Source organism: Microtus pennsylvanicus, chromosome 21 (assembly GCF_037038515.1).
Source record: "Microtus pennsylvanicus isolate mMicPen1 chromosome 21, mMicPen1.hap1, whole genome shotgun sequence".
Lineage (NCBI taxonomy): Eukaryota > Metazoa > Chordata > Mammalia > Rodentia > Cricetidae > Microtus > Microtus pennsylvanicus.
In genome coordinates, this window is record NC_134599.1 from 8,455,103 (window position 1) to 8,461,102 (window position 6,000).

The 6,000-nt window shown below is 50.2% G+C and overlaps 1 protein-coding gene across 2 annotated transcripts in view; it reads right to left on the reverse strand.

The window, feature by feature from the left end:
* Positions 1-5,514, reverse strand: part of Osbpl3 (oxysterol binding protein like 3) — a 172,329-nt gene extending 166,815 nt beyond the window's left edge. The window contains exon 1 of one of the 2 annotated variants that reach the window (XM_075955151.1): positions 5,153-5,469. The gene's annotated coding sequence lies outside the window, so the exon portion shown is untranslated. Of the gene's footprint in view, positions 1-5,152 lie in introns of both variants that reach the window. The other variant, XM_075955153.1, reaches the window with a different exon arrangement.
* Positions 5,515-6,000: the final 486 nt, after the last annotated feature.

A 6,000-nucleotide genomic window follows, 5' to 3' on the forward strand; every position in this document is an offset into this window, starting at 1 on the left:
GGATGACTGTGACAAATAATACAAAAGATTCCTTTCCTGCGTGGCCCTAGTGGTGGGGTGCTGTCACTCAGTAGTGCAAGTGATGATTGGTGAGCTAGAAGGTCGGACAAGAGCTAGACCTGATCCTGAGGGACCTCAGAAATATTATTAGACTCTGAAGTATTCATTGATAATACAAAACGGCTATAAATATATATATATATAATATATGTATGTATTGTGTGCGCATACATGCATGTGTGCCAGCTCAAGTGCATGTGTGTACTTGCATATGGAAGCCAGGAGATAACCTGGAATGTCATCCCTCAGGTGCTACCCCCTCCTTTCTTCATAGGGCTTCTCGCTTGGAGCTCAACAAGAAAGGTAGGCTACCCAGCAAGCCCCAGGATCCAATTGTCTCCGCCTCCCCAGTGCTAGGATTACAAGAACCAGCCACTGCACCCAGTGTTCTGGGAATCAAACTGAGGTCCTCGTGGCTGCAAGGCAAGTGTTCTGTCAAGTGAGTCATCTCACAGACCCTGTAATAGACTTTTAATAACAACAGCATTAGCACAGACGTGAAAAAACAGTATATATCACATACATGGAATTTATCCTACAGTGTCTGTTATATTTAAGAATTTATGATCCGCCCTGTGGCCTTAAAGGGGGTTGTTCATGCAGATGCTTCCAGGGATTTCACTAGCTGTTCTGTTGCTTCAGCATAAACTTACAAAGGCATTAAAGTATTATGGATCAAACACTAGAAAATAGGACTGGGCAGGATGGCTCATGCCTGTAATCCCAGCACTTAGCAAGAAGAGGCAGGAAAATGATTAAGTTCAGCCTGGAGCGGCATAAAAACACCTTATATTTTAGAAAACAAAAACAACAAAACACTAGAAAACAAAACGACACATTCCAGCTGCTTTTTAAAAACATAATACAATGTAACCAAATATAATTGCATAATATTCTTTTTCAGTTGAGTGTTTTCTGTCAATAGGACATCAGATCCTTAGGTCAAGAATAGAAACAAGAAGAATCCACTCACCTTGCCTTCAAGACATTTAAAATCTGGGAAAGGGGACTGGGGAGATGACTCGGGTAGTAAAGTGCTCGCTACGTGAACATGAAGTCATGAATTAGGGTCCCCAGAACCCACAGCAACCTCAGCACCAAGAGAGACAGATATGTGCATGCATGTGTACCTGCATGAAATATGCAAATATTCCACACATGCACACAATAATTAATAATGTAAATAAAGTCAAAAGGGGGCAATACAGTTAAATATAAAAACTGGGCCAGAAAGCAAGGGAACAGGAAGGCCAGGAGATACAAAAGACCAAGAGCACAGAAAGGAAAGGAATCAACAGTAAACTCAGTCATCAGAAGTAGGAGCTCATTCACACTTTAAAAAAAAAAAATGTTTGGATAAGGCTAGTCGGGGTGGCATGGGCTTTGACCCCAGCATTCATCAGATAGAGGTAGATGGAACACTATGAGTTTGAAGTCACCCTGGACTACACAGAATTCTAGGCCAGCCATGAGATGCATAGTTAAACCTTATCTTGTTTCAGGTTGTGTTTCTTATGTGCTCTGACAGTTTGGGTTCACAGAGACTATGCTGCTGGAAGTAGTTTCTGAGCTGAGCCTTAAAAGATCTAGGTTCTTCCAGAGCAGGAATGAGATATCGCTGAAGGCAACAGGCATGCATGGGCAAGACCAGACAGACGCTCTGGTGACAAGGTCCAGGTCGCCAGCACACAGGTCAGGAATGCTGAAGCGAAAGCCAAGGCGGAACCTACTATCCCAAACCCTGAGCTAGCCAGGGAGTCTACAGTAAGTGGGTAGGGAAAGGGGGCTGGGGTTTGACTCTCGGTTCCAACGTTTATTAGAAGGGAACTGAACTGAGCGTTTCCTAGACTCCCTTGTCACTGAGGTACAACTCACCTGCTTTAATGAGGCTTTTAGGATGGAGAGAGGTGATGCACGGCCAGCTCTCTGCATCCAGGAGCAAAGCTGCGTCTCCAACATTGCTCATAACTATAAAAGCCTTCCAAGAATTTTTAACACTACAACAATGACAGTTCTTCAAGAACCTGCTTCACGGGACGTGGCAGACAGGAGAGAGGAAGGAAAATCCACTCGTAGGCCATGTTAGGGCAGAGTGAAATCCCTGAACTAAGGCGCTGCAGGGACTGGACAAAGCCCAAGATACTGAGACCAGGGTGGAGGGAGGCAGGAATGTGGTCTGAGCAGTTGTAACTGAGAGGGTAAAACAGAAGTTTCTAGAGAAGGCCGGAGAGCTGATGACTCCGTGGATCTAGACGGAATGGGGGTTTGCAGGAAACTGTACAGCTCTCAGTGTTGAATGGGAAGCGCATTCAGCTGTACAACTCCCACAGTCCCCGACACCTCACACCCCCTCACTTCCAGGGGCATTCTAATCCAGTCCTCCCCGGAGCTCTCCAAGTGGAAATGTCAATTAAGAAAAGGTAGTCCTGCCAAGAAGCTCATTATAAAAACAAATGATGGGTTATCCAGACCCTCATGCAGGAAGACGCACCACACACCTGCCCTCTTCTTGGCCACTGGCCCCTCAGGAGCCAATCATACCTTCTCTTTTAGAACCTCTCCACGCCCTCAGTTTCCCTGCAAGGGGTAGAAGGAGCAGAAATGCCTTTTGTTTCACAGAAAAGTCACCGGGGCACCAGCTGGGCTGAGTGGTCTCTGCCTCTGGGAGGAAAGGAACTGCCCAACTTTCCAGCCCTTTCCGAGCAAGATGAACAACATTGCACCTCGAGCTCATTGGCCACAGTGGGGAAGGGCAGCCTGATTTCTGTTTGAATCTGGCTGAAATGAAGATTTCCTTCCCTCCCCTATTAAAAGGCCCTGATCGACCAGGCCCACAAACCATACACTCACCCACAAAAATCAATGGCAGGAAAGCCTCGACCATTCAGAAGCAGTGCACCTGGAGCGCCTGATGCCGGCACCGCAGCGCCTACAGCCCGGTCTCAGATAGCATCGGAGCATTTTACCAGTGAGCTGCCTCACTGGGTTAACACTGGCTAAATAGTGAGACAGGAGACATCAGAGTATAGTGGATGGAGCTAAGGGTTTAGAGTCAGAAAGATAATGAGGCGCTCTGGGAGTTACTACTGACCCCAGGCAAATTCGTGAACTCGGGTGGTGAAGCCTGTCACGATGGTGAAGATTAGGACATTAAACGCCCTGTGCACTCTGGTAGTATCTGGCCTATAACTATTCGTCATTACTGAAAACAGATCTCAGAGATAAGACAGCAACTCTTTTAGATGAGCGACATGTCCATTGGCTGTAAAAGTGGAAATCATATTTTCACCTCTTAGAGGTAACCCGACACAAGAGAAAAACAGGCTAGAACCATGGTACTAGAATCATGTTTGCCTTGGGGCAAGTAGTTAACCCACAGGAGCCTGAATCCAATTCCCTAAAAAAATGTCTAGCTGTCTAGCTCTGATCAGGTTGGGCGAGTAAAAGGCAGTTTGTTACCAAGCCTGATTGCTGGAGTTTGATCCCTGAACCCCAGAGTGAGGAGAGAGAGAGAGAGAGAGAGAGAGCACTGGCTGCTCTTCCAGAGGTTCTGAGTTCAATTCCCAGCAACCACATGGTGGCTCACAGCCATCTGTAATGAGATCTGGCGCCCTCTTCTGTAGGCATACATGGAGGCAGAATGTTGTATACATAATAAATAAATAAAATCTTTAAAAGAGAGAGAGAGAGAGAGAGAGAGAGAGAGAAAGAGAGAAAGAGAGAACGAGAACTCACTACTGACGTCCTCTAACCACTAACCTGTATGCACAAACACAGGTTGGTGAGCACACACAAAAACACCTCAAAGGGGAGACTTAAAAAACAATCTAGCTAATCAGACTACTGTTAAGTTATTGAGGCGTCTATACAAAGTTCCCAGTCAACACCTCGATGGTTACCAGTGGGTGCTCAACAGCAGTAGATGTTGCCAGCTATTAATTTTCCAAATAAATAAGGGAAAAGAGGAAAAATCAACTGTGAAATGAACATTCTCACAATCGTGAGGAAGTTTACATTGGCTCATTCCATAAACGTGTATTGTGACCCTGCCGTGTGGTCGGCTGCGTTCTTAACACTGAGGCTAGAATGAGGAACAGGCCCAAGCCTCCACTTTCCAAGGACTTGCATGCATCCTAGTGGCAGGAGGCAGGCAGTGGGAAACACAAGATCATCCCAGGCAAGCTCTGTGAAGAGCCCCAAACTGGACAACATGGAGTTGATGGACAGGATGGACGTTTAGCTTGGAAGCACTGCCGTCTGCCTGATGGTTCTCGGTAGCCAAAAGGAAGTTCTCTTTGTAGGATACTTTGAGTGTGGAATGTGGATGGTCAAAAGACAGACCTATGCTTACCCCTCTCTGAAATTCATCTTTTGGCAGCTACAGTGTAAAATACAGTACCCAAATGTTCTCATCCAGAAATCAGAAGCCTAAGACACTGTGACATCCAAGGGGACTCAAATGCCCCCAGACACAAGGTGACAGACAACTTTACATCTCTCCCAACCCAAAGTCAGGAAGGCAGGCTGGTTCAGAAATGTCTGAAGGACACAAGGCAAGGCCACCGGTGACGCCGGAGGCAGCAAACGCCCTCTGGGCTCCTGAAGCCCCAAGGGGAGAGTGTTCTCGGTCCCCAGTGCTGACACGGTGGGGCGTCGCGACCTGGCTGGGGGAGACCAGAGAGCGAGGTGCCTGCACCGCCCGGTCCCAGCTCGCGGACGTGGTAAAGCCTCTCTCCTGGCCCAATGAAGCAGGTTTCCCATGCCTCCCACCTAGGCACAACGCCAGACTGTGCCCGGGACAGCTCCACCGCACAGCATCCTCCGGCACCCGCACGCGCTCCTGTGCTCCGCTCCTTCTCCCGGTCCATCCCGACCGGGCTGTCACTCGAGGGGCACAGCTCCACGGTGAGCAGCACCAGAGTGCTTTCTCTCAGAAAACTGGCGCTGACCCTGTAAGCGGCTGCCAGGTGGACCAGGACTTCCCGGGAGCAGCTCAGACATACTCCGGATCCTAGACTGGCAGCATGCCTGAAACTTCCCCGGAGCCTCCAGCTCGTCTTAATCCCAGCCCAGCGGACGCCTTGCTGCTCACCTGAGCTTTCCACAGCTGGGGACTCTGCTTGGTTCCCCGGTGGAGGTTTCAGACCGGGAAGGAGGCAAACCCGGCTTCTCCCGTCCCTGCAAGGCTCAGCCGACGGCAGTTCCAGCACCAGCCGCAGGAGACTGGGGCGCCGAGCGCCACTCGCCGACAGATGGTGGGCGGAAGCCCGCGCTGCTCACCGGCTCTCCTGGCGCGGGGGTCCCTGGTCCTCTGCCACTGACCGGCGTGCGATCCCAGTACCAGTTCTCAGTACTTTGCCCAGAACTTTAGGGCGCGCGCCGCGGGGTGATTAGCTGAAGAGCTGGAGCGAGGGGAGGGAGCTAGGAGGAGGAGCCTGAGTCTTCCCTGGGGGCGGAGCAACATGGGGGGGGCGCAGCAGAGTGGCTCCCACTCCCACCAATCAGGAGTCATCCGGGGAAAGGTGGTGGGACGTTGCACTTGGAAGCTGCCAGCGGATTCCGTGACGCCACCCCGGGTTCAGGGCGCGTAGAGGAGCCGAGGGTGGCGGTGGGTGTGGCTGGGCGGGGCAGCAGCTCCCGGCAACCCTGGGCAGTGTGCGCCCCGCCGGCTCTCAGTAAATGTTTATTGAATGACTAGGAGGGAGGTAAGGTCCGCGCGGGAGGAGCTGTTTTAAGAAAATTCCAGGGGACTAATGTAGTCCAACAGGGGAGGATCACTTGACCATTGAAAAGCGTGAGGTTAAATAAGAGGGAAATAAGTGGCGAGTCGAGGGGGTTTAGGCACACGATGTCTGGGAGAAGAATTGGTGTGGGAGACTAGGTTCCGACACTGGGGATGCAGCCTCCAGAAGCAGTTGGGTAGATTGGTGCGGGGGCACA